Source organism: Perognathus longimembris, chromosome 7 (assembly GCF_023159225.1).
Source record: "Perognathus longimembris pacificus isolate PPM17 chromosome 7, ASM2315922v1, whole genome shotgun sequence".
Lineage (NCBI taxonomy): Eukaryota > Metazoa > Chordata > Mammalia > Rodentia > Heteromyidae > Perognathus > Perognathus longimembris.
Window position 1 is genome coordinate 18,340,660 of NC_063167.1, and position 26,934 is coordinate 18,367,593.

The 26,934-nt window shown below is 48.6% G+C and overlaps 1 pseudogene; it reads left to right on the forward strand.

The window, feature by feature from the left end:
- Positions 1-20,904, forward strand: part of LOC125355651 — a 64,534-nt pseudogene extending 43,630 nt beyond the window's left edge.
- Positions 20,905-26,934: the final 6,030 nt, after the last annotated feature.

Genomic DNA, 26,934 nt, shown 5'->3' on the forward strand with positions numbered 1-26,934 from the left:
CAGGATCTCAAGTTTGTTTGTCTGTTTGTTTTCTTGGAGACCTATTCTACCTCCTCCCTCTCCCATAGATGGGATGAAAAACACACATTGCCACATCCAACTTGTTTGTTGAGATGAGGTCTTGCTAATTGTTTGTCTATGATAGTCTCAAACCATGATCCTCTTGATTTCAGCATCTTCAATAGCTAGGATTTCAGGTGTGTGCTACCACACAATTCTGCAGAAGTGTGTGTGTGTGTGTGTGTGTGTGTGTGTGTGTGTGTGTGATCTTTTACAGTCATGATGGCTGGAAAATGGGACAGAGAGACTTCAGGGACCTGGTTATGGTACAGGTATGCAGACAGGAGAGGACAGAGCTTTCCGAAGAGTGGCCACAGAAGGGCCAAGAACAGGCCCTTGAGAGACACTTGGGGTAACCTTGTCAGGACTTGGTGAGAGGCTGGGTGTTGGGGTAACAGAAAGGAGGTGTGAAGCTGACCCCTGAGCATCCAACTAGGGTCACTGAGTAAGTAGAAGTGATATCTACAAACACAGTGACAGCAGAGACCAGGGATGGAGGGGAAGACTGGGAGTAGATCCCTCATAAGAGATCTGAGGTTGCTCATAGGTTTGCTGTTTCCAGAACGGGGTATAAATGGGATCAGGGTAAACATGCTTCAGGCAGTTTCTCCACTGGGCAGCATGGATTTAAAATTTGCTCATTTTTATGTGAGCAATAGCCCTTTCCTTTCCTTTCCTTTCCTTTCCTTTCCTTTCCTTTCCTTTCCTTTCCTTTCCTTTCCTTTCCTTTCCTTTCCTTACTTGCCCTTCACTTCCATCTCCCCTTTCTCCCTCTCTTCCTTCCTGTGGGTCAGAACTGGACTTGAACTCAGGGCTTGCTCCTCTCCCTTAGCTTTGTTCTTCACTTACAGCTTTTTGCTGGTTATTTGGCAATACGTGTCTCTCAGGCCTTTTTTTTTTTCTGGGCTAGCTTTGAACCAAGATCCTTAGATCTCAGCCACCTGAGTAGCTAAGAGGGGCCTGGCAACATTACCCATTTTCTTTCTGAATAATATGCCATCCACTCATGTAACTGAAGGGCCCTAATTGCTTGTAATTTGGGCAGAATGAGCAGTTGTGTCAGTGTTTTGGGGCAGACTTTTTTTTTTAGATCAGTTGGAAAAATACGTACAAACATGATTACTGGACCTTATTTTATTTAGCTTTGTGAAAAACAGACAGATTGAAAAACAGACAGATTGCCTCCTGAATCATGCTACCATTTTGCCTTTCCAGTGCAGTGTCACTTTAATATTGTTTTAGTCAATTGGTGACAAATCATGAAGAACATATCCTCCCCTCCTCTCCCTTCCCTTCTTCTTCTATTCTCCTTTTCTCTTCTCTTCTTAGACCTGGGCATAGTTCTATTCCCCTTCATCTTGCCTTTATCACTTTCCTTTATCTCATGTTCCTCTTCTTCATCTCCTTTTCCTCCTCTTTTTCCATTCTTCCTTCTTCTCCCTCTCCCTCATCCTCTCCCTCTCCCCATCCTTCTCCCACTCCCCCTCCTCCTCCTCCTTCCTCCTACTCTTCCTTCTCCCTTCTCTTTCCTCCTTCTCCTCCTCTTCCTCTTCTTCTTTCCCCACCTCTTCTTCTTCCTCCTCCTCCTCCTCCTCCTCCTCCTCCTCCTCCTCCTCCTCCTCCTCCTCCTCCTCCTCCTCCTCCTCCTCTTCCTCTTCTTCCTCCGCCTCCTCTTTTTCTTCATCTTTGTTTTTGGAATATAGAGGTCCAGTTGTTCCAGTTGCCTTTGTTCAAAGCACCATCCTTTCTGTATTGACTTGCTTTGCGCCTTTGTTACAACTGTTCAACTGATCATATTTGTGCAGGTCTATTTGTGGGTATGCTATGGGATCCATTGATCTGTGTGTCTGACTTTTGCTGTCGTGATTACTTTAGCTTTGTAGCTAATCTTGGAATTGGATTGTTCAGGTCCAATTTTGTTCTCCTTTTTCAGTTCTTTAGTTACTCTGCTGGCTACTCTAGGTCCTTTGCCTTTTCATATAAATTTTAAAATCAGCTTGCCAATACCGCTAAAATATTTTGCTGAGACATTGATTGGGGTTGCATTAAGTCTATACATCAAGCTGGCAGGAAATGACATCTTAACTCTATTGAGTCTTTCAATCAATGAACATGGAATATCTATCTTCTGTTTATGTAACTAAAATATTCTGTATTTGTTACACTTCTAGACTCTGTACATGCTTTGTAAGAATTATATCTAAGTATTTTCTTCTTTGCACTGGCACAAATGGTATTCAGTTTGCATGTTTAAAATTCGAACCAATGCAACAGCAATACTTACAAGACAATATGCTGTAAACCAACTGTACAACTCAGGGGAGGATGGGGAGGGAACTAGGGAAGGGGAAAGGTGGGAGATAAACGAAGGAGGAGGTAAAAAGTTTGATAAGAAATGTACTCACTGCCTTACATATGTAACTACAACCCCTCTGTACATTACTTTGACAATAAAAATAATAAAAAATATTTATTTTTCAATAATATTTAAATAACAATTGCCTTTTGGGTATTAATCTTGTATCCTGTGACTTTTCTATGCTCACTTATTCTAGGAAGCATGTTTTACAGAATTTGATGCATTTTCTAGATCTCACACCATCTGTGAATAAAAAGAGTTTTTATTTCTTCCATCCTTCCACATAAATGTATATATACATATATATAACATATATGTTATATAGACGTCTCTCTCTCTCTCTCTCTCTCTCTCTCTCCTCTGTATCTCTCTATTTTTTGCACCATTGCATTAGTTAAGACAATGTTGAATACATATAGGAAGAGGGGCTAACCTTATTTGACTCTTGGCTTTAATCTCAATATTAACTGTGTTAGCTGTTTTCTTTTTTCCCTTTCTATGTTTTTGTAGATGTTCTTTATTAGGTTCAGGAAATGTCTCTAAATTTCTAGGTTGCTGAAAGTTGAGTGTTTTTTCTTAATGATTTCTGGGCATTGGATCCTGCCATAGGCTTTTCCTCTGTCAAAGCTTTTGATCAGGTGACTTCTAGTCTCCTCTCGGTGGTGAATTACCTTGGCTTTTAGAATGTGCTTATCTTCCTACTGAATTGACTGTTCTTAGTATACTCTAGATTCAAGATCTGTAGATTTACAGTTATTTCCTCTCAGTCTGTGGCTTGTCTTCTCATTTTCTTAATGTTGTAATTTGGAATATAAGTTTTTAATCTTGTTAAAGTAACATACTGATTTTTTTTAATGGGTAGCCCTTTTGGTAGCATTTAGAAAGATTCAGTGCTGAACATAAAGTCATGAAAATTTCCTCCTTTGTTTTCTTCTCCAAGATATATAGCTTTAGATCTTCCCTTTAAGTCTCTGGCCTTCTGTTTCTGGGCATCTTTTGTGTGTGGTGGGAAGCAAGGGTGTGTGCAGGCTCATGTGGGTTTCTAGCACCTTCTTTTGTCCTTTCCTCAATACAACCATCTTGGATATTTCTTGAAAATCAATTGGCCATAAATATCTGGCTTATTTTTTGGACTCTCAACTTAGCATCAATGCAGCATTATCTGTTTTGACATGGTTCTGTAGGGAGCTTTAAAGCCAGGTAATGCAAGTCCTCTGACTTTATTCTCTTGCAAAATCATACACATTTCTACATAAATTTAGGAGTCACTTTATCAATTTCTACCACCTCCCCCTAAATAACAACAACAACAGCAAAACCTTTGCAGGATTTTGATGGGGAGTACATTTAATATGTAGCTCACCAGGGCTGGAAATGTGGCTTAGTGGTAGAGTGCTTGCCTAGCATGCATGAAGCCCTGGGCTCAATTCCTTAGTACCACATAAATAAAATACGTAAAACAAAATAATATGTAACTCAACAGGAAAGAGTTGCCCTCCTGACAACATGGAGTTGTTCTTCTTGGGAACATGACTCTGTCCATTTCTCTGTATTTGATCTCAGATCTCTGATCTCTGTATCTTCTTTTGCTCAGTTTATCCGTAGGTATTTTCTTACTGAAGATGCATTGAGAGTGTTTCTTGTGCATTTCTGAGGTTCAGGTTCACCATTTCTGGCTGTTCTCTCCTGTACATCTTCCCTGAACATCACCATCGAGTCAGGAAGGCCTCCATTAGCATGTCTCTTCCCCTCTCATCCCTGCCTCTCCTGAGAAGGCCAGGGTAGGTTTGAACCCTGGAGGACAGAGGACCTGAGTGGAAGTGGGGTGTGGTAGGAGACAGAATGGGAGTTGGGCTTCTTAAGGCCCAGATACTGTTCCCTTGGGACTGATGAAGATGACTCAGATTTTCCCAAGGGCAGAGTCAAGAGCCTAGAGCACAGGCATGGAGGTGAGGCCAGCAGATGGGGACCTGAGAGGGACTCAGAGAGGGCTAAAGAATGATTACATTACCAATGATGCCCCTTATTGAGTGCCTACTGCATACTTTGCACCACACTAGGCTTTTTCTGAGTTAACTATGAGGAAGGGACGGTCGCTACCTCTGCTTTGTAGACGAGGAAACTGAGGCTCCAAGAGACGACAGGATGCAGCACCAGCAATGGACGTGGCTGGCTCTGGAGCTGAGTTCTTAGTCACTCACAGCCTCCATGTCTCCTTGGCTCACAGTAACATCACTGCATTAACATCATTGGGAAGGGGAGAGAGACAGGTGGAGGCAACGTGGGTGAGAAGGCCAAGCAGGCGCCTCTGGCCCAGTGGCCAGGACCTTGTGGCCATCAGGGTTGGCATTAGACTTATCAGCAGCAGCTACAGCTGTAGATGATCACAGTACCTGTGGATTATCAAGGGCTTGGGGCAAAAGAAGTGGTGACAGATGTCCCAGAGCCAAGGACACATCCACCCACCTCCCTCCAGGACTCAGGCAGGCCGGTACTCCTGTGTCAGTCCTATCATCACATGTTTATGTGGGTTGTACAACCAAATCATCTCTTGCAGATGAGGAGTTGCATGGAATTGGGTGTCTTCTCCATCCTTGCATTCTCTTTATCCCAGTCTTGCATCCAGCACAAAGCTGGACAGAGAGAAGTTGCTCAAAAAGCACTTGCTGTGTGAGCAGTGGATAGACAGATGGACAGAGGGTGGATGGACAGAAAGATGGACAAATGGATGGATGGATGAGATCTTACTCCCCTTACATGCTTATGAGGGGCCACAGTTCTTCATTCTGTCACTAGAAAAATGGTGGCTCAGAGAAGCAAAGCCACTTGCCCAGAGACACACAGCATGGCAGGAGCAGAGCTGAGGATTTGCACAGAAACATGGCAAGGAGTTGTGTGAGAATCATTCAAAGGGAGACGAGTGATAACCCCCACTTCTGCAGCCTGACATCTCTCCTCTTACCCCATTTTCAAGCCTTTCTGACCATGGGCTTGTCTTTGAACGTGTTGGATACTTTTAAGCCTCTGGGCATTTGCATGTGCTATCCCTTCTACCTGGAGTGCCCTCTTCCCCATGACTACCTACCAAAGTTCTCCTCACCCTCCTAAGCCAGTCCAGTGCAGTGTCTCCTGTCCTGTGCATTTCCCCCAACCTTCCTGGGCACATATAGACTGACTCTGCTCAGAGCTGCCCCAGACCCACACAGGATCCTTAGTTAGTGCCCCACCGCACTGGCCTCACCAGCTTCTGTGCCCTCCTCCCCCAACAGGTGTAGACGGGCAGGCTCATCATGGACTATATGAAAAGTAAATCCTGGTGCCTGAATGAGAGAGTGGATGAGTGGGTGCATGAATGTACCAGGCCACGGAGACATGAGGGGGTTCCATTCTTCTGAAATGCCTCAGCTCCAAAGTAACTCACCATGGGGATTTCAGGGGACTCATCATGGTACATAAAGGCCTTGCTGTCCATCCCTTTTGGCCAACTTGCCTCCAGAAATTGAATTCTAAAACAGCACCCATAGGGGCGTCAGCCCTGGAGAGGGGGAGCAGCCTGGCAGCCTGGGTGTTCAGTGCTCAGCTCTTATTTTAAAAAGATGTCAAGCAGTAGAGGAAAGAGAGCCTGTTATTCCCAATTCACAGGTGATGAATGAAGGAACTGAGTCTGGTGGCACTGTCTCATCACCAGGAACAGGAAGCTGGGTCCTCCATTCCTTCTGGGCACCAGTGGCTCATTGACATGGGGAATGGGGGAGGAGACCCTGGGAGGACTCCGGAAATGAGAAGCAATCTCCTTACCTGGATGAGCACTACAAATCACTCTTCAGTCAGGCTAGGTTGGGGGTGGGGGGGGGCAGGGTGCCTTCCATCTCACTCAGGGATGGGAGAGGAAGAGTGACAATTTTGATAAAATAAAAACAGTGCTGCCTTGAGTAGACCGGAAGGGAGAGAGACCTGAACCACGGTTTCCTAAGGAGCCATCCGTCTGGGCTGACAGATCACCTGGGCAGGTGCCCTGCCCTCAGCATCCTGGCTCAGGATGCCAGTGGGTAATTACTTCTCTCACAGTGATTATCAAGGTCTATCTGTGGTCTGTTTTCCTCTTATCACCAAATCTCAGGAAGTGCTCTCCACAGGCCCTTCTTATCTAAATGCTGGATTTATTTGTGGGTCTCTAGACTGGAGGGGGCGGGGCGGGGGGTGCCTGGTTCTCCGAGCGGCCTGTCAGAGCACATTGAACAGCCAGCCACCCATCACCATCTGCTCTATCCAGGACCTGAGAAATTGTCTTTCTTTCCTTCCCTGCTCTGAGGGCAGGATGTGTCAGTCTCAAGGTGGCAGGAAAGGGCTGAGAGAAAGGCGTTGTCATCCTTGGGAAATGTCAACTTCAATCCGAGCAGACAGGAACAAGGAAGGCTACAGTGTGGGGTTCGGTGACCAAAGGAAGGTGGGAGACTCATTGAGGCGACCCGGCAGACCTGTTGCCCTTGGTATATGGGTGTTTCTGGGGTTAGATTGGCTGTGAGGGACAAGGAGGTGGCTTCAGTTCCTCCTCCCCATCTCCTTTTCCTCCCCCAAGGCCTTGTTCAACCTTGACTTTGTCATGGGGATCTCTTATTGCCTTCATTTAGACCTTCCAAGTGCTCTTTTGGGCCACCTCTTAATTCTGAGACCCCCCTCAAGCTAGTGGGGACCCCCAAACACTCAGACAGTTGGTTATGCTTACATTGTCCACCCATGGGAAACACTGGTGAAGCGCCTTATTGGCTCATTCATTCATTTATTCATTCATTCATTCAGTCAGTCAGTCAATATTTATAAGCTTCTCACTTCATGACAGACACCGTGCCAGGTTCAGGGACACAATAGGAAGAAGAATCAAATGCGATTTCGGCACCACTGGAGTTTAGATTACGATGAGAACAGGCTACAAAAACAGTCTATCATAAATGCTTATACAGCTGTCATAGGTAACCTGGAAAAATCTTTTTTTTTTCTTATTAAGAAATGATGGCAAGAGTTTCTTAGGTAGAGGTGAAGAGAAAAGTATTCTAGGCTACAGGAACAGTATGCTCAAAGGCCCTGGAGTGGCAGGTGAGCATGACCAAGAAGCAGTTGTGGCTGGCACAGATAACATAAGGGACTGTGGAGCCCAGAAGTGCTGCCTCTCTGGTTTGGGGCTGCAGGAAGCCCTTGGAGGCCCTGGAACAGGGGAGCTTGGACTCCACTGTCAGGCAGCTCAGTTCCTCTGTGTGTAGGAGAACAGGGATCACTGGCATTCTTTGTGGCTTGCATTGAGGGTTACTGTGGGTGGGGATGGCATGGCTGCTCCACCTGCTTTGTTGCCTGGGCCTCACACATCTGGATGTGGGTAAGTTCACAGTCAGATTTGCAGCAGTCCACAGAGTGTACCCCAGATCAAAGCACTGGCTGATCACAAACTCAAGGTCAGCCATCAGTGTCAGGCCTGAGCACCTTGCAGCCCTCTCGGCCACCGCCCTTCCCCTGGTGGCTGCCACACCTGGGCACAGATGGGAAAAGACCCCATTAGCTTGTGCTGACCTCACACTTGTCTAAAAGTCCACGTCATCTCCTCTGCAGAAAGCTTGGCCTTCAAGCCTTGGCATAAAGAGAGAAAGATGAATCCTTTCAGGACACAAAGAGACAGGAGGCTTTTTTTTTCTTTTTTGAGAAGCCACCAACCCCCATTCCAGGAAGGCCTGGGCTGTGTCCTCCAGGAGCTGGACAGACTTTCTGCCTCTGCTTCCCCCCCACCTCCCTGGTGCTCTCCCGAGTGGGTAAGGAGAAGGCACACCTGCCAGGGCTGGGTAAAGGAGCATCTAGCACCTCCCTTCACTCTGAAGTCTCTGCTCAGTGACCACATCTGACCTGGGGAAATGAGGACACCATTCTCACTCTCTTTCTGGTCCTCCCTGGCCCCCCGGAATAGGATCCTCTGCCCTTGGGGTGTACTGTTCAGAGCCCTGCCTCAGTTTCCATGTCTTGTTGGCTCTTGGAGAGACCCATCTGATGAGTGAGTTGAATTGAGACTGGTGTTCTGCAATCCACAGAACTTTCAGACTTTCAGTGCCATCTATGCCAGGTGTGTAATAATTTCTCTTTACTGTTAGAGATGATCTGGTTCTCCGAGAGGCCTGAGCTCGCACCACGCTTTCCTGTGGACTCCTTGGTGAGTTTTCAGTGTACTCAGGAGCACCTCAGTCACCCTCCAGATTTAATTGGTTCAGGAAATCCTTGCCATCGCCACACAGCCTCCTGACAGCCCTCCTGCCCCAAGACACTCACTTCCACTGGCCTTTGTCACCATCTCCCCCCGGCAAGAACTCAGTGATGACCCACTGTGGGTCACGTACCCACCACTAGCCACCCACTTCCTTCTAGAAAGAAACTCAGCCTTGTGTTCAATCCCAGGCAGAGACCAGACTGATGTCAAGATGCTATCTTTGCCACTCAGTTTCCTGGGACCACTCCTTCCGGGGTCAATTCCATGTGGAAAGAACCCAGTCAGGAGACAGAGACCAAAGTATGAACAGGAGAGACTCCACATAATGATGAACTATTAAACCACTATGAAAGGATACAGGCTTCCCAAGGGTCTACAGGTAGCCAAGTCAGAGAGCAACCATCATAAAAAGCAAGAACTTGGAAGAGTCCTCCCCACTGGTCTCCAAGTTCAGATTTCTCTGGGAATTCACTTCCTGCCAGTGTCCAGGAAGGCTGCCTTGGGCTCACTTGGCGCTGGCCCACGGAAAAGCGCCACCTGGTGGTGGAGGAGCTTGCTGGCGCGTCCCATAGATCAGTGGGGCTGGGGCTGGACAGTACTTCGAAAAGCCAACCAAGTCCCCCCCCCCCCCGCCCCCCGGGAGCTGCGTGGACATCAGCATCCCCATGACATCCAGACATGACTGGCATGTCCCCTTTAGCCCTTCCCTTCCTGTAACTTCCACTAACAAAGTCTACCCTCAGGCCAGCTGGCGAAGGAAACAGGTTCCCAAGGCCCTGCTTTTGGTAAGCCCAAATCAGAGCAGAGAAGGGCAGATGTGGCATTGAGAGGAAACCGATCAATCCCTGGCACAATGGAGGGCCCTGGCTGCTGGGAAATGCTTGTTGAGTTTGGCATTAGATAACCCGGCAGCTTCAGAGCTCTAATCTTCACTAGCTGAGTCATCCCAGTCGAGGGACTTCCCCTCTCTGCCCTTCTGTCCCCGAGTCTGCAAAGGGTGGATCTGGTTCCAATGGTGTCTGAGGCTGGGGAGGAGAGCCCAGAGCAAGGCTACTCTGCAACCTGTGACACATGAGCACGGAATCAGGCGAGCGTTCTGAAGCACTGTCGTGTTTCTGTTTTCTCCAGGTTTTGTGCCTCCCTCATTGATAATCTCCTAACACTCTCATCAGTCCTGTAAATTATCATGACCTTTGTATTTATCAGGATGCTCAGGCTCCAAATTAAAACCACAACTCAAAGTGACTTGTATTGTAACAATGTTCATCACTGCACGTGAGGAGAATTGAGGGCCGAATGGGGGTGCAGGGCTGGTGGGCTCTGCAGCTCGAAGGCCATTCACCAGGAGAGTTAAGAAAGGGTCCCCCGCCAGGTGTCAGCAGGACCCAAAGAAAGAAAAAGAGAGAAGAGGGTAAGTCTGGGTACTGTGTATCAAACACTCAATGGAACGGTAACCTCAGACAAACCTTTGAGCTTCTATAAGCCTCATCTGCATCAGGGAGGCTCAGGGGGACAGAGGGCCTGGGTTCCCATGGATGGCACCTGGTTGGTGGTCAGCTGGACATCAACTTGGTGGTGGAGCTGTTGTCAAGGCTAGTGTCTGGACACTGAGATGGGTGTTTCCACTTGTCCTGGGTTGCTTCTGGCTGCAGAGGTGGATCTTAAGGAGGAGACAAATGCAGCTCAGCCTAAGGGGCTTTATGATGGGTGGCTGGTGCCTTGTTACCAGAGGTGTGGGGTACGCTGTGGCAGGGACTTAGGTGTCACTGGAGGGGCTATCAGCCTGGCTAGGGAATTTTGGAGGCTGCGCTTCTGAGTCGTCTATAGGGTCAGCCTCCCAGGATTTCATGTAGTCATTGTGACATTAAAGTAGGATTCTGGGGCACAGCTGGATTCCTTCCCCAGATGACAGCCGATGGCTACAGTCTCAGCATGGCCACCGGGCATGGCTGATCAAGGAGTGCAAGCTACATGCCCCGCTTTCTCTGTGCTTTCACATCTTTGCTCCCTTCCACAGGTGGCAGAAGCTTGGCTACCCTGGACAGTGTTCTGTAAACTAGCCAGCTGATCCCTAAGCCTGCCTCTCCCAAGTCACAGAACCTCTCTGAGCCTCTGGCTTCCTTTCTATAAAATAGGAACTAGTTCCACTTGGGTTCTTCCTTTGGGCTGTGTAGGAGTTCCTATCTGTGAAGAGAGCCCATTGACAGCTGTGCTTCGAGGGCTATGTGCCAGGCACAGGGGTAAGTGCCTATCTTAGTAAATGATTAGTAGATTTCCTTTTATCTATGAAGCATTGTTAATCTCCATGGCCAGAAAGGAGTAGAGTCAGAGGAGAGTAGGGCTGAGATGTGAGGTCCCCGTCTTCCACTTTGCTCTGGACACTACCAGCTGTGTGGCATCAGCCAAGTCAGCCCCCATGAACAATGTGGATCATACACCTGCCTCCATGAGCAGTCCTGAGACTCAGGGAGGTGAGTCTTCCAGGGTCTGGAAGCCATGCCTAGCATACAGTAAGTCCTGCATAAATGCTGTCCATTGCTGTTGATGTTTTTAAGGGAGCAGATCAGTGTTAGCATAGTGTAGGGATGCAAGGCATTGACTCTGGACCACCTGGTCATGTCCACATCCCAGCTCAGTAAGTGACAGTGGGCAAACGTTTATGCAACCAAAGGCTCAGCTTCCTGGTCTATGAAATAGGGTCATAAAGTACTGCTTAGCACAGTGCTTGTCCTGCTAGCCTCAAGACACAGTTGGAAGGCTGTGTGAAGGGAGAGTAGGGCTGGGGTCCTTGTCCATAGCTCTCCTGGGAAGTGCTTAAGGAGTATAGAGATGATACTGGCTCTGGAGCTGTGACTAGGCCCAGTGCCTGCAACCCTAGTGAGCTTCTCACAGGAGGCTAGTACAGAGGTGCCTTAGAGTGGGATCTGGGGACCACTGCAGCCTAGAGGTCTAGGTGAATGAAGCCTGGCTGCTAGCCTGGAGGCTCACATAAGCTGGAGCAAGTCCCCCACTCCTGGGAGCTCCAGGTGAGGCGCAACAGACACCAGCTTTGGAGTCAGGGGATCCGGGGTGAAGCCCTGCCTTCCAACTGTGCATCCAGAGCCTCCCAGCCTCAGTTTCCTCACCTTCACAATGAGGAGAGTATGGGTTTTCTGGGAGGGGAGACAAGTTAGCTTCATGAAGAGCTGTCTTCGGAGCTTGGTGTCTCTGCCCCACCCTATCATCTCTGAGGACACCACAGATGCTGGTCCCAGGTGTGCAGGAGATGGTGTGCTACTGGGAGGCAGAGGGTCTGGGTCACCCTGTCCTGGGGTTTGAGTCACCCATACAAGAAAGTCACCGAGGGTTTGTGGGGGTAGAGGTGAGTACCTCCCACGCCTTCACCTGCTCGGCGCTCTGCAGGAACTTGGAACACGGTAAGCAGCCCCGTGAAAGGGGACACTCAGCCACCTCCAAGTCCTCACTGCACCCCTCAATCCCACAAATCCCTTCCCTGCTCAGCCCTGGCCTCAGTCTTCCTGGAGCAGGGAGGGTGGCTGGGGTGGCTGTCATTGTTGGAGGCACATAAGGAAATGGAAGATGGAAGCCTGGAGTCCTTAAGTGACATCCCCAGGATCACCCAGTAAGTTGGTGACCCTTGAGGCTCCTGCCAGGCCCCTCATTTTCCACGTGGGACCCTCTTCCCTGTGCTGTGGAGGTGTGAAGATCATTCATAGTGGCAGTACCCCTGCCCCTCCCCCTCTCCCTCCTCCACCCAGTCTTCTCCATCATTTCAATTAGCATTGGGGCTCTTTTATTAGGAGAAATTCTTTCAGGAATGACATAAAACATGTCTTGAAAGGAAGTGCAGTTTCCGTTTATACCTGTCATAACGCATTTCCATTTCAATAGCATCTTTTTTCACTTTTTTTTTAATGCATCACATTTCAAAACCTGTAACATGGAAAACCAGCTGGCACTGAGTGTTTAGAGCCAACAACATCTCTCCTCAGTACCTGATGGCTCCCCAGGTGTGCAGGGGCTTCTCCTGGGAGAAGGGAAGCTGGGCCTATGCTCCTGCTGCCTCCCTGCCTGTCTACTTAACCTTTCCCTTCCCTTCCCTTCTTTTCCTTTCTCTTCTTTTCCCTTCCCAGAGGGCAACTTCCTGCCTTTTCAAGTTCTGTATGACTGCCTCCAATGAGAAGATTCAGAAAGAAGGACTCAAATTCCCTTCCATCTGACACAAAGTCTAGACCTGTACCCACCTCCCTGTTTGCCCTCTACTACAACCTTACAAGATGGTGTGGTCAGTGATGGTGAAAATGCCTGTGTGGTGTTGCTAATGTAGTGGAGATGATGGATGCTGGGCACTGAGTTGTGTCTCCGCAAGATCTGTTCAACTCCTAACCCCATGTGCCTCAGAATGTGGGCTCATGTGAAAATAGGCCCTTTACAGAGGCCGTTAGTTTAAAATTGGATCAGAAGGGCAAGTACTAATTCAATATGACCAATATCCTTACAAAAGGGGAAAGTTAGCCAGGTGCTAGTGGCTCATGTTTATAATCTTAGCTACTGTGACTTGATGATTGAGGTTCAAAGCCATCCTGGGCAGGAAAGTCTATGAGACTCTTGTCTCCAACTAAGCACAGAAAAAACCAGAAGTGGAACTGTGGCTCAAGTGGTAGAGTGCTAGCCTTGAGCAAAAAAGCTCAAGGAGAGTACGTAGGCCCAGAGTTCAAGTCCCATAACTGGCACAAATAAAAACAGGTGGTGGGGGGGTGGAACACAGAGAAAACACAGGGGGATGATGTGGGGAGACACCTGGGAGGTGGAGCACTGAGGCCACTCGGTGTGCAGAGAGGTCTGTATCGTCCCCCAGGACCTTCTGAGGGGCACTGCCCCGCTCATGCCTTGATTCACTGCTTCTGGCCCTCACCCAGGCTAACCCTGTGACTGGCTTCCACCAGTGGGCTGGGGATTGTGTTATGGTGGCCTGTTTTCTCCACCCTCTTTCTCCTCTGCCAGCTGAAACAGAAGAATCTGAGATGATGAGAGTGAATTTCCTGAGCCCCAAGGTGGACAGAGTCTAGGTCCCTGAGTCACTCCATGGAGGAGAGCTGCCTATTGGCTTGGGGGCAGTGATGGGGAAGGGATAGTAACTAAACTTGGATAAGAAGGGAAATCTTCCCAGAGGAGGCCACTCCTATGAAAGCTTTTGAACAAGTAGGAAGTGACCAGGAAGAAGGAAGGAAATATCCAGAATGGAGGAGAAAGAACCTGCCCATTGGGGAACTTGAAGGAGCTCATGGTGGTGAGAGAGAAAATCAGAGTCAGAGGTGTGGAAGGAAGCTGAAACATGGGTGGTCTTGGCACACTGTGTGTGTGTGTGTGTGTGTGTGTGTGTGTGTGTGTGTGTGTGTGTGTGTGTGTATCACCCTGAGTCCAACAGGTAGCCAGCCATTAAGGGGTTTGTTGAGCGGGACAATAATATGGTCACAGTTTTTCCCTCTGACTTCCAGCATGGGGCTGGATTGGGGATGGAGATTCTAGAGTCAGTGAGGCCAGGAGGCAGGCTGGCCTTGTGGACCAGAAAGAAGGCTATGGAGCAGAACAGGCCAGAAGAGGCCAGGTTTTAGAATAGCTTGGTGGTGATTCCAAGGGAAGATGGGGGAAACAAGGGATGAAGGACGATGCATAGCTTTGGTGTGGAGTTGGTGGAGCCACTGCTGAGATGAGGAAGAGGAACGGTACTGACACAGCGGCTCTGTGTGGTTCTTGCTTCTGCATCCCCAATTATAGCCATGTGTGCAGGCCTATGGTAGATGAACAGATAGATGGATAAAAGGGAACTGCAAGTATGAGTGAGGAGGCAGGAAGCTTACAAGCAGGGGCAGCTCTACTTGTGTGACATCTGTTTCCTTCCCTGGCCGGTGGCCATATGCTCATCATGTTTTCTGCAGCACCCCTGGAGCCCTATGGGCAGCCTGATGCCCAGCGGACACTCAGTCCACTCACTGTGAGTGCACAGGAAAATGAGCAGACAAATGCATCCAGCTGGCCTGGTTTGGCTGGAGCACAGGCAATAGCAAGGACTCCTGGATCAGTTGGATGGAGATCTTGAGGACCAGTCGAGTGGAAGTGGGTTTAATTTTCATTCTTCCAGTGCTGGATTTGAGTAGAGGCAAAGCATGATGAGAAGACAGTCCAAGCCAGTGGCATGGCTAAGCTGGGTCACTTGGGAGCTGTCATTGTCATGGTTGTGATGGATCTTTGAAAAAAAAAAAAAGAGCCTTCTGAAATTCCGTGGGTGGATGACAATAAGGAAGACAGATTGTGTGTGTGAGCTACTTCTGTCCATGTTGGCCTTGGACAAGTGTCGCCTCTGCCCTTTCCTGAGCCAGGCTCTGCTTTGTCTCAGTGAGACACCTTTCTGTGTCCATGTCCAGCAAAGACAGAGGCTTTGAAGAGCAACTTCATTCATGTCCTCTGGAGCCAGATGGAACAGAGCCCAGGGGAGACAGACTGTGTCCCTGGCCCCAGGACACCCTGGCCTCTGCCCTCTTGGGGAAGTGACAGGGTGGCAGGGCTGCAGCAGATCCTTTGTTTTGTGTTGGATGCTCTTCCTGCAGCCAGGCCTTGTCCCATGGCCAGTCGGTGAGGATGTTGAGTCCACTCTGCCCGTTTCCCTCCTGGACCAAGGATGCCCACCCAGGGTGGGTCCTTTATGGGCTTCCATGCTACCACTTGTCCAAGCAGCACAAAGGCACAGGGCTAAGGGCAGTGTAAGAAACGTCTCTGCTCTTTCCCATACAACAGTCAACTGTAAACAGATAAAAGATATCAAAGTAAAACCTAGAAATGGCTAGAGGAAAACAGGGAACACCTTTGAAGGTATAAGCACACTTAACATTTTTTTTCTGGATAGAATCCTAATTGCTCAGAAAATAACAAGAATTGAAAAAAATGGGCTTACATTGACAAAGCTGCTGCACCGCAAAAGAAAAAAAAAAAGCCACAATCAAAGGAAAACCTACAGAATAAGAGATAACCTTTGCCAGTTATTCCTTTGATAAAGGGTTTATATCCAGGATATATAAAGAGCTACAAAAATTAAAGAAAAGATAAATAATTCAACAAATCAATTGGAACAGCTAGTGAACTAAACAGTTTCCAAAGGAAGAGATACTCATAGTTTAGAAATATATGAAGAACTATTCAATACCCTTAGCCATAGAAAAAGCATGCAAATCAAAAAACCATTGATTATCCATCCATCCATCCATCCCAGTTAGGAAAGCCATCATTAAGCATGAAAGCAACAACAAATATTGTCCAGGATGGGGTGTGTGGTATATATATATATATATATATATATATGTATATATGTATATATATGTATATATATATATATGTGTGTGTGTGTGTGTGTATGTATGTGTATGTGTATACGTATATGTATATGTATATATGTGTACACACACACTTCTGATGAGAATATAAATTAGGGCAACCACTGTGGAAAGCAGTATGGATCTTTCTTATAAGACAAACTACAACCAAAGGGGGGAAAACCCCTAAAACTAGAGATAGAACTACTATATCATCCTTCTATACTACTCCTGGCCATATATCATAAGGAACTAAGTCAATATGCAGTCAAGATACCTGTACACCTATGTTTATTGCAGTACTATTCACAGTAACTAATCTATGGAATCAACTGGGTGCCCAAAGACCAATGAATGAATAAAGACAATGCAGTGTCCATATACAATGGAGTATTATTCAGCTATAAAGAATGAAATTGTTATTAGTAGGAAAGTAGATAGACCATCATGTGAAGCAAAATAAGCCAGATTGAGAAAGATAAAGATCGCATGGTCTCTCACAGATGGAATCTAATCTTCAAAAGCAATGGCAGGAAGTGTTAAGTGGTTGGTTTGAACGAGAATACTGCAGGAAGGGGCGGGAGTGAAAGGAGAGGGTGAAGGGAGACAGATGTGACCGAAGTATCTCTAAACACATGTATGAAAACAGAACAATGGAAGGTGCTGAAATTGATTCACGAAGTGGGAGGGAGGCTGAAGGATGGACACAGAGGGTAATCTTGACAAGGGCACAGTACATTGTACACCTGTATGGAAATATCATAAGGAAGCCTCTTGGTACAACTTCTATCTGCAAAGAGAATGCAAAAGATAATCCATATTCCAGTTGCTCACAAACTCCAAGTCCCCCAAAGCATTTCTTGCAGGTCTTTACCCCTTCCCCTACTCTGTTTACCAGAGACTCTTACTGGCTCCCGCCTGGACACACCCTGCTGTCTCAGCTTCTAGGAGGAGGCTGACTTTTTAATCTGGAGACCTTGGTGAAAACTTTGACTCAGCCCGATCCTGAAGGACTTCTGCAGCCTCTCTGAGCCTCTGTTTCCTCATCTATAAACTGGAGACAAAAACTGCGGCTACTCGATGGAATTCTAAGGGTAAAGAAGTTAGTGCATGCAAAACCTTGAGCCCAGTGCCTGGGTTCGTGGAGAGCTCTTAGTGTGTTCTTCTGTGATTTGTTTATTGTATTCTTCCTCTTGTTCCTCCTCCTCCTCTAATTGGTTTTATTACAAAGTCTTTGTAGTCCAGGCTGACTCCAAACTCATGTTCCTCCTTCCTCAGCTTCCTCCGTGCTGGGGTGACAAGCGTGTGCTACCATGTCCAGCTGCCTCCTTGACTGACAGGATATTTTCCTTCTGAGAGCAGTCCTACCTTGCACCACCCTACCAGCCCATCCTTCGACACCCACTCCCATGAGTCATAGCATTGCTAAGTCTACCCAGGATAAACTGGGTTTCCTGTGACTCGCACCCAGGAAATCCTGACCCACACAGACCTGATAGGGGCAGACCACACTCAGCTCCTATTATGGGGCTCCAGCCCTTTGCACCAACAGCTTTCCACATACATGTGTCCATGCTGTCTTTTCTTCTCGCAGCTGCCTCTGTCTGTCCTTGTCTTCTCCTAATGCTAGGAAGCATTTAACACACCCCGAAACTCATGGGCAGTGCTGAGGGAGGAAGAGAACCCACAGTGAGAGTGGGGTGGGCTTCAAACCCGCTCCTCACCTGAGTGAGCACACACTTGGAGAGGGAAGAGTTCACTCAGCCGACACGGGAAGATTTAATGGGCTCCACAGGGCTCTTCAGTGTCTTCAGCGTGGTGTGTGGTGGGTGCTGACTCCCACAGTCAGGGCTGGGATGATGTTTGGGATCCGTGGCCCAGCATCTCACCTCCAGTGGGCAGGCATGAACACCAGGGGAAATCTCACCTGCCGGTCTCGCTCTGAGAAGGAGAAATAGAAAATACTTTTAATTCCAAAGAGTAAATGTCACCAGCTTGGGAAGGATTCTGAGGTTCTGAAAACAAACACAGGGCACATAGGGAGGGGGGAAAAAGAGGGAAGGAGGAAAGGGAGAAAAAGGATTAGAAGTTGGGGTGGGTAGGTTGTAGACAAGAGAGGGGTATTGAGGTGGAGAGATGTAGGTGGAGGGGGCAAAGAGACAGGGGAGTCTCCCCAGGCGGCCTGTTCCCTGACTCTCCCACACTGCCAGGGGGCAGACACAGCTGCTTGTGGGGGAACTGGGATGCCTGGCTTCATCAGTGTCCCATTGGGGGACTTGGGGGGGGCAATTAGGGAAAGTGCCAGGTACTCTGCCTGGCCATGGGGGGGGGGGTGCAGTCATCATGTTCACAGGAAAAAAACACCACCTCAATGAAGCCTATCGTATGGGTAAGGAAAATATCTAGAATGAACTATCTCTGGGGATGGTATTAGGGAGAATTTTGTTTTTATTGTTGGCTGTGTAAAATGTATTTTCAGAAGGGGAGGAAAATAAAGAGCTTTCCATGATATAATTCTTCCTTCCTTTGGTTCTTTACTAAATATAAAGACCCAACTATGTTATCTCTTGGCTTGAAATCCTAGGTGTAGCCTTTGGGACCTGGATGTCCTGACCCTTCCACCGTGCTTCCTCCTCTGAGGTTGGGGGAAAGCAGACAGAGGCTTAGATGAGGAGAAAAAGCTCAGGCCTCCAATGCTGGCCCTGCTATCACCTCTCAGGAGCCTTCTTCTGCATCGCAGGCTCAGGTGCACACAAGGGCTCCATGGATCACCACAGGTAACGGCTGCTGTGGGGGCAGAGCGAATCGAGGTCAGGGTCAGCCTAGCCAATCTGGCTGAGTCCTGATTCACCACACAGAAGGGGAGGACACTGCGAGCCAGGCACAGGGAGCGAACGCATGTGGTCTGGGAACTGGACCAGGGTGGACGCAGCTTCTGTGTCCAGGAGGAGGAGGAGGCAGCATGGGAGGCCTGGAGAGAGAGGAATGGCTCTGAGTGCCGGGTGCAGAATGACAGAGGTTCAAATGAGGAGCCGTATTACTAGGAAGCAAGATGTTTAACCCAGAAATATGAGTATACATACCCTTTGGCCCTGACCCAGCACCTGTGAACTCAGAGGAGTCTCATGGAGAGTGGGCTAAGGGTATGGTGGGCTTTTGAAGAATGAATAAGGGTTTACCAGGTGGAGGGGTAACATGCATGGAGAGTGGCACTAAAGTTTATATGAGGGCAGTGGTGGGAGTATAACTCAGAGATTTATCACTGACTTCAATCTCCCAGAATAGAGAGAGCAAGAGAGAGAGAGAGAGAGAGAGAGAGAGAGAGAGAGAGAGAGAGAGAGAAGAACACAAGAGAGACAGGGGGAGAGAGACACACAGATACAGACATGACACACACACACACACACACACACACACACGTGTGTGGAGAGAGAGAGACAAGGGTAGAGATCAGCCAGGTATTTGTGTCTCAGACACCAAGCTGGGCCAAGGTGATAAGAATGCCTGCTATACATGATCTGGCTTTAAAGAAATGCATTGCAAGCACTAATATCTGTTAGACTCGGCAGCACCCCAATAAATTACACTTTTTTTCTTCCTCCTTGTTGGAGGATATTTTCTGCCTCAAGACCTATCACATTCTACATGAGAAGTTGCTAGTTTCTTTCCAAAGAGTAAAAAACCCCATAAAGCTGGGAGTCTTCTGTGAGAGATGAGTTCATAACACAGCATGCTTTTGTCGTTTACACCTACAGCCATGAAATTGGACGCGTGGAAGCCTGTGAAGCTCATTTCCGGGGTCCCTGCCCTCCGGCCTGTGCATTTCCCCACTTACTTTAGCACACGGACGATGGGCCCATTGCTGCCGAATGGGATGGAGCCTTCAAGTATTTGTGCTTCTGCAGTGTAGGTCCTGAGAAACGTGCTTTCAATACATGTATAAATAGTTGGGGATTTTCTCAGTTATAGACATCAACTTTACACTCTAATAAAATCTCCATGCCATATCATTGCACACACTAAATGGTTGTGTGAGCAGGAACCCCACACAGATGCTCCACACTCCTGGTTTTCAGTCCTGACTGGGGCAAAGATCTTGCTGTGTGGTTCTGGGACTGTTGTGTCTGTCTCTGGGCCTCAGCATCGTTGACATTGCTTCTCATGTTCCTGGTTTGGATGTTCCAGGCAAACAGGACCTACAGGACTTCAGGTACTGAACAAGTAAGTACCTACTGTGTGCCTGGCACAAGGCTGTATCCCAGAGGAAAATGGCTGTCCCTAATGTCAAAGAACACATATTCTGAGCAGGTGCCTTCATGCTGTGTGGCTGTGTATGGTAGGGATTGTTTGCTCATTTTCTCTGCCATTGCCCCCTTGGCTGCAGGGGCAACCTCAGGAAGGGGCTCGTTCTTCCTTCACGGCCCTCATGAAGGCCAGTGGTGTGTGGTGGGAGCTTTGTGCATGCCTTTAATCCCACAGCCCATGGCCTGGGTCGATGCATTGTGAATGCAGCACACGCCACCCCCAGAGGCCCATCCAGGCCCAATCGATCCAAACAGCTGCAGCACTGGAGGCTCCTGCCTCCGATCAATGCTGCTTATGAAGCTGGGCAGGAGGGCTGTCATTCGGTTTTCCTTTCCCCACATCCTTTCTGAAACAACCAAACCTTCTCTCTGGTGAATAAATGCCCACCCTGTGCCCTCTCTGCAGGCTTAGAAGTGTGCCAGGCTCCAACCCCAGCTCCACACCTGATTGGAGCCCTGGCCTGTGTGTCCCCCTCCCTGCAGCAGCCCTATGAGATGAGGTCAAGTCACTTACCCAAGATGCACAGCCTGGGTGGAGCAGAGCCTCATTTGGGACCTAGGATGGCTTAGCAATAACAGCTGGGAACATTTGGGGACCTTCTGAGGGGTGGGGAGGTGGATGTGGCAGGGGAGCTGCTCTGTCAGGTGAGCAGCTGGGCAGCACAGGTGTGCACAAGGCGTGGGAGGCAGCTGTGAGTGGTCCCAGAGGCTGCATGGCAAAGAGCTCTGAGGAGGAGCCAAGCCTCCGAGGCCTTGAACGTCAAATCAGGCTGGGGCTAGGGTGTCAGAGAGCCCAGAAGGGACCTCACAAAGCTCTTGCCGTGGGCCTAAAACTCAGCTCCCATCAGCCCCTAGCACTTCTCATAGAGCCTTATGGGTTTTATTTGTGTGTTTCCCTTGCAGCAGCTGAGGGTCAGTTGTAGATGGGCCCTAGATCCGGCTCTGCTGATATGTCCTTCCTCTAGGTTGGAATTCTGGGTAGGATAGGGACCAGCATCCTTCTGGGCCTCCAGCTGTACAAGGAAGACAAATTAGTTTTATTATCAGTGATCTTATGAAGGAGCCATTTTCTGTGACTCGCCATGAGCCACATCTTCTTCTAGCATCTGCAATACCCACTTCACAGATAGAGAAACTGAGTCACAGGACAATTTTTTTTTGTACACAGTTACATGTCACAAAAGATAGCACTCTTGGCCTGGCCTGGGTTTATCTTCTGGAGCTTGAGACACATCCTTTTACCTGTCTTCTCTCCTGTGTCACTGTTGTTTTCTACTGTTAAATCAAATAAATACAATATTCAAGGAGCTGGATTGTTGCATCTTGGGCCTGGCCTTGCTGAGCTTAGGGGATGGCATCAATTCGACTCTGACTCCGAGTTTTATCTTTGCTGAGAAAATGGAGAAAATTAGACTCCATGATGTTTGTAAAGGGTTAGACACAGTATCAGAGCACATCTCCTACCACCCTCCAAAAACTTCTGTGCGGCAAGTTTAATTCTCTGCAATTTACAATGGAGGCTAATGTAGCTCAGAGAGGCAAAGAAATTTGTCTGAGGTCACACAGCCAGGCAGTGCCATAGCCAAGATAGCTGACCCCAGAAGTGCCGTGCTCTGAACCCTGAGTTCTCTAAGTCTGATGTTCATGAGAAGGAAGTGGAGGATGGAGAAGTAATTAATTTTTGTTCTTGGTGGTCAGCGATCACGACCTCCAAGTTCTGTGTTATCTAGGCTGCTCTGAGAGCAGCTGGGCTGAGTTCCTGGGTGGGGGCCCCCTCTCTGGCTGTTCTTGCCTAGACGGTGGCCTCTGGCTCAGGGCATGGCTTTGAGTTGTCACGTTTGTGTGCTTCCTGTTACATGGGGCTGTGCCTATTGGACAATCTCTGCTGAGAGCCAGGAGACCTGTACCTTGGAGATACCCACTCCACAGCTAGACTGGCTCTTGAGTCCCTGCTGTCCCCACCCCTGATCTGTTGGAGTAACATGGGAGTCCGTGAGTTTGAGCACTAACTCAGCTGCCACTCACAGAAGGCAGCTCATTTAAGTTTGTATTATCTAGGGTGGGCAAGCATGTACTGTAAAAACAAATGATCACAACTGGCATTGACTTTAAACCCCAGCTATTTTATTTCTTTCTAGTGTCGCTGGTGGGTTGGGAGGGTTTGGGTCTGCTCAGTCACCCACAGATGTGGTGAGCGAGATGCTCTTGTGCCAAATGAGATGGGGGACTCTGGTTTGCACCAGCCCCAAAGGAAGCTCCAGGCAGTGAAGTGACAGGCATCGCTTCAGCCCTCACAACCACTGTGCACAGCTAGCCATGAGGTCCCACCAAGCCGTGGCTCCCAAGAAGACAGTCCCACCTCCACCCTGGGGAGATGTGAGCACACTGGGGTGTCATGGCGATGGCTGTGCCTCCACCTCTTCCTTCCCCCTCTCACCCTGTCTGCACCGGGAGGCTCCTGGTTCTAGCAGTGCACCCATGGCTCTTCTTCCTTTTCAGTATTGCTGGACACCAAGGTTCTGACCGGTTCTAAGACAACCTGAGTCAGCAGTGGAATTGACTTGGCAGTGAGGGCAGAGCTTGGAGCCGCGGGGATGGGGTTGGAACCCAGGTCTGTCTGGTTCAAAGCTCAGAATCCTGGGGGTGGGGGTGGGGGCCGGGGTGGGGGCAGACTGACAGACCTCTGCTATCTAGAGCCACGTTCTGATGGGAGAATAGACTCCAAGATGCCAGACCGAGGGAAGGGCAAGCATGTGTGAGGCAGACATGATGGTGGGCCGGGAGCAGGTGTGGAAAAGAGAGGTGGAGAGGGAAAGAGAGGAAGAAGGAGGAGAGGAGGGGGAGGAAGAGGAGGGGGGAAGAAGAGGAGGAGGGGGGAGTTGTTGAGTAGGAAAGAATGGGCGTGACAGGTGTGGGTTCTGACATCACACAGACCTGGGCTGGCAACCCAGATCTGCCATTTCCCAACAGATTCTAAGACGCGTTTAACCTTTCCACCCATATTTAAAGGAAATCGCACCACAGAAGGTGGCTCTCAGGTTTAACGGTGATTAGTAATGGAAGTACATGGAATGCTGTTTGATGTTCAGGGGTCTTGGTGATGTCAGTACAGGCTCTGCACACACAGTGGGCTTTCCCTTTGTGCCCAGCCCTCTGCCAATCAGCATGCATCACCAAGTCACCACTCCCTGCTCAGGGGTTGCCCATGACCAAGCCCATTTTATAGATGAGGAAATGAAGGCCAGAGAAGTTGATGCCCGAGATCACTCAGCTGGCTGGTGACCAATGGCTGAGCTCACATTCATACCACACTCGACGCTTGGCTTTTCCTTGTGAGCTTCAGGACCTGACAACCAAGCTCTGGGTTCAGAAAGCTTGTGGGAACTTGAACACCCCCCTCCTGCTTCCGCCTCTGCAGCTGCCAGTCCCAGGCCTGCCCTCAGGCAGCTCCATTTTGCTGAGAAGGAACTTCTTCATTCCATGAGGTCTCTCTTTATGAACGTGCATAGCAGAGACTAATCGAAGCCTTTCAGTTCAGCAGCACTTTGGAAATCAATGCTCTTTGCACGCGTACCCAACATCTATTTTAACCGAACATTTGTGGGTTTCTCACCAGGCTCATCTCTACTTCAGTCAGCAGAGGCTTTGAGAAACATCCTTGGTGTTTTGCCTAATAAATCCTTGTGAAATACAAATCTGCGGTTACTCAGAGAGCTGCCGGCCATGCTGTGGGAGGAGAAGTGCTGTGGAGGACAGCAGCCATAATTCCAGGGTGCTACCTCTTCCTGCTCCTTCTACACCTCGATCACCACCTTGACCTTGGCCTCACAAGCTCAGTCCTAGGAAATCCATATCCTTAACGGTTTCAACTCTGGCTCAGAGCCACAGGGGCAGGACAGCAGTAGGGTGTTAGAGGTGTCTCCAGGGGTGGGCAAATTCCCTTTTAGGGGGCCAGGTCTGATGCAGAGGTTACTTACTGCCCCTCCATGTGTGGGAGGCTGATTCAGTGAGATGAGGTGCTACCTGTGTCACTGTCTCAGGAGGCAGTGGGAGATGGGGGGTGCTCAGAGGGTCTGGAGTCTGGAAAATTCAAGCACATAAACAGCCGGTGGTTTTGTGAGTGGAAGTGGACACATGAGCAAAGATGTCTTCATCTTGTACCCTGCTGCCCAGGCCATGGGTACCTCCAGAAAGAAGTGGGGAGATACTTTACTAGTAAGTAACAGACATCCAACAGCTCAGCCAGGGGGGAGCATCTTGTGTACCAGGTTTCTTTCTGCTCATCCTTGGATGCTCCCTACCCTGGAACCTGCTTCTTATTCATACAATGAGTCTTGTGATCTTCTCTTTGGACCAGTGTTGTTGTAGGCCTCACAGGAGAGAAAGCATGGGTTCCAGTGATGGGTCATTGTTGCTGCCTGGCCATGCTCTCCCTACATGAGTGATAATCTCCTATGGATTGTACCTCTATGTGAAGTGTTGATACCTTTCATGATACCTGGCACAAAGTAGGTGCTCAATTAACAAAAGCTCTTCTTTTTGCTAAGGGTAACCATAGTAGGCCCCGACTTGCAGGTCAGGGCAAGTTTCTATGCTGTCTCAAAGCCTGAGCATAAAGACTCTGGGGAGCTAGCGGCCCTATGACTTCCTGTCCCCTCCTCACCCTGGGTATTCTGAAACAGTGCTCCCCCTGATACACTCAGAGGCCCATCCACTCTGGTTCCAACTGAGGGGCCAATTGTGCCCTCTCAGTGGGTGAAGGAGGGCCATACCATGAGCTTCAGTTGATCCCAGGATCGTGACTATTTCCTTAGAATGAATTTCCAAAGAGGACTCATCACCCCAGATGCCTCTGATACCCCTTGTCAGGCTGTCCCACTCTTTCATCTATTTACCAGATTACCACAGGCAAAAATAGTCATATGCTTATATACACAAATGGATTAACTGAAGTATGCTATATGCAGGGGAAGATTCCAATGGGGAAACTCCTTTGAACAACTAATTTATAGTTTAATTAAATGCATACTAGGAATCTGGAACATGTGTTATGGAGGGAGGAGGGTTGAGATCAAGGGGAGGGAGGCAGACTAATGGAGAGAGAAAGGGTAGGCAAAAATATCCAATAATATCCAATGTGATAATATCCAATAATAATATCCAATGTCGTAATATCCAATGTGAATATGTAAAAGTGGAATCAGGTAAATGTGAGTCTTGATCAGTGTCATCTCTTTCATCTCTCCCAGCCCCAAACCATCTCCTCAATATTTTTTCTAGTTCCATTTTCATCTAAATACAGTGAATATTTTGACTACAGAATTTCACTTTTATATGCTTGAGAAATCTGTCTTCCACCCCTGCTCTGCTGTCTAGGAAACTAACGTCCTGGGGTTCTCATGATGTCCAACGCCCTGGAATAGCCCTGAGCTGGCCAAGGCCAATCTTTGCGTGACTTACATGACTGGAGCCCCAGGTCAGTAAACTTGTGTCACAGATGAAGAGATAGAGGTCAGAGAGGCGGGACATTTCTGCCCCTCAGGATCTAGCTGGAATGTGAACATCCCCTCCCACTCTCAAAACCTGGGAAACCACAGTACATGGCAAGCAGTTGGTCTTCCAATAATCACAGCTCATTAATTGATTAGTGGTGATTAGTTGGTTAGTCACTGGGGAACAGTAGAGAATAAAGCTGAGTATTCTCAAGGGGGTGAGACCACAAGTAGAGCACATCATGGCAGAGATGAGAGGGAAGGTTTGCTGAGGCAGGCAGAAGCGATGAACAGAAGGGGAGTCGCCACCAGGCATGGGTGGGGCAGGAGGTGAGGCAGGGGTTGCAGCATTCAGAACCCTAGAAAGCACTCAGAAGGCTACAGTATGGAGTGCAGGAGGGTGTGGCTTGGAGAGATAGACAGGTAGTCTTGGGCCACATCATAAAGGCATCAGAATGTCTGTCACTCCTTCCAGCTAAAGGCCTTTCATTTTTTTTTCCTTCCTGTTTTCCTCTTTCTCACCACAGTTCCTTTCAGGTTGTCAATCAAAACCTTCCCATCCAATCAGGAAGCATGTGACGTAGAAGTGACCAACCACAAAACCCAAGTAGATACTCTAATTGGTTTAGGGGTAGGCACATAGAGCATCCTGCCAATCAGAGCTCTGCCCTGGGTTTACGAATTGGGTCATGGGGAGCCTTGCCTCTCTCTGTGTTCTCTGGCTGGGTGCCTGAAAACCTGGTACTTTCTTCCACTTCAGCATCTCTACTAGTCTGGTCATTAGGAAGAGAGTGATCTGGGAATTTGATATCCATGTGTGAGTGTGGGTCCCAGCTCTTAATTGCTACCTGCCTGATTTGCATGCTTACCTATAGCCACACCTCCCTGTCCTTGCCTCCCCCTAGCTACCCAGTCCCCTGTTTTTCCTGATTCTCAGTAAAGACTTTTCTTCCCTTCCTGTACTGAGCCTCAAAGCTCTGCCATGCTGGAGGAACTGGGACACGGCCCCCATCCATCCTGCTTCACAGCAAGCCTGGATATCTCAATTATTTACTAGGCTGACTTTCCATCAAAGGGCCTGTGTGACAGTCCAGGAAACTTTTCCCTG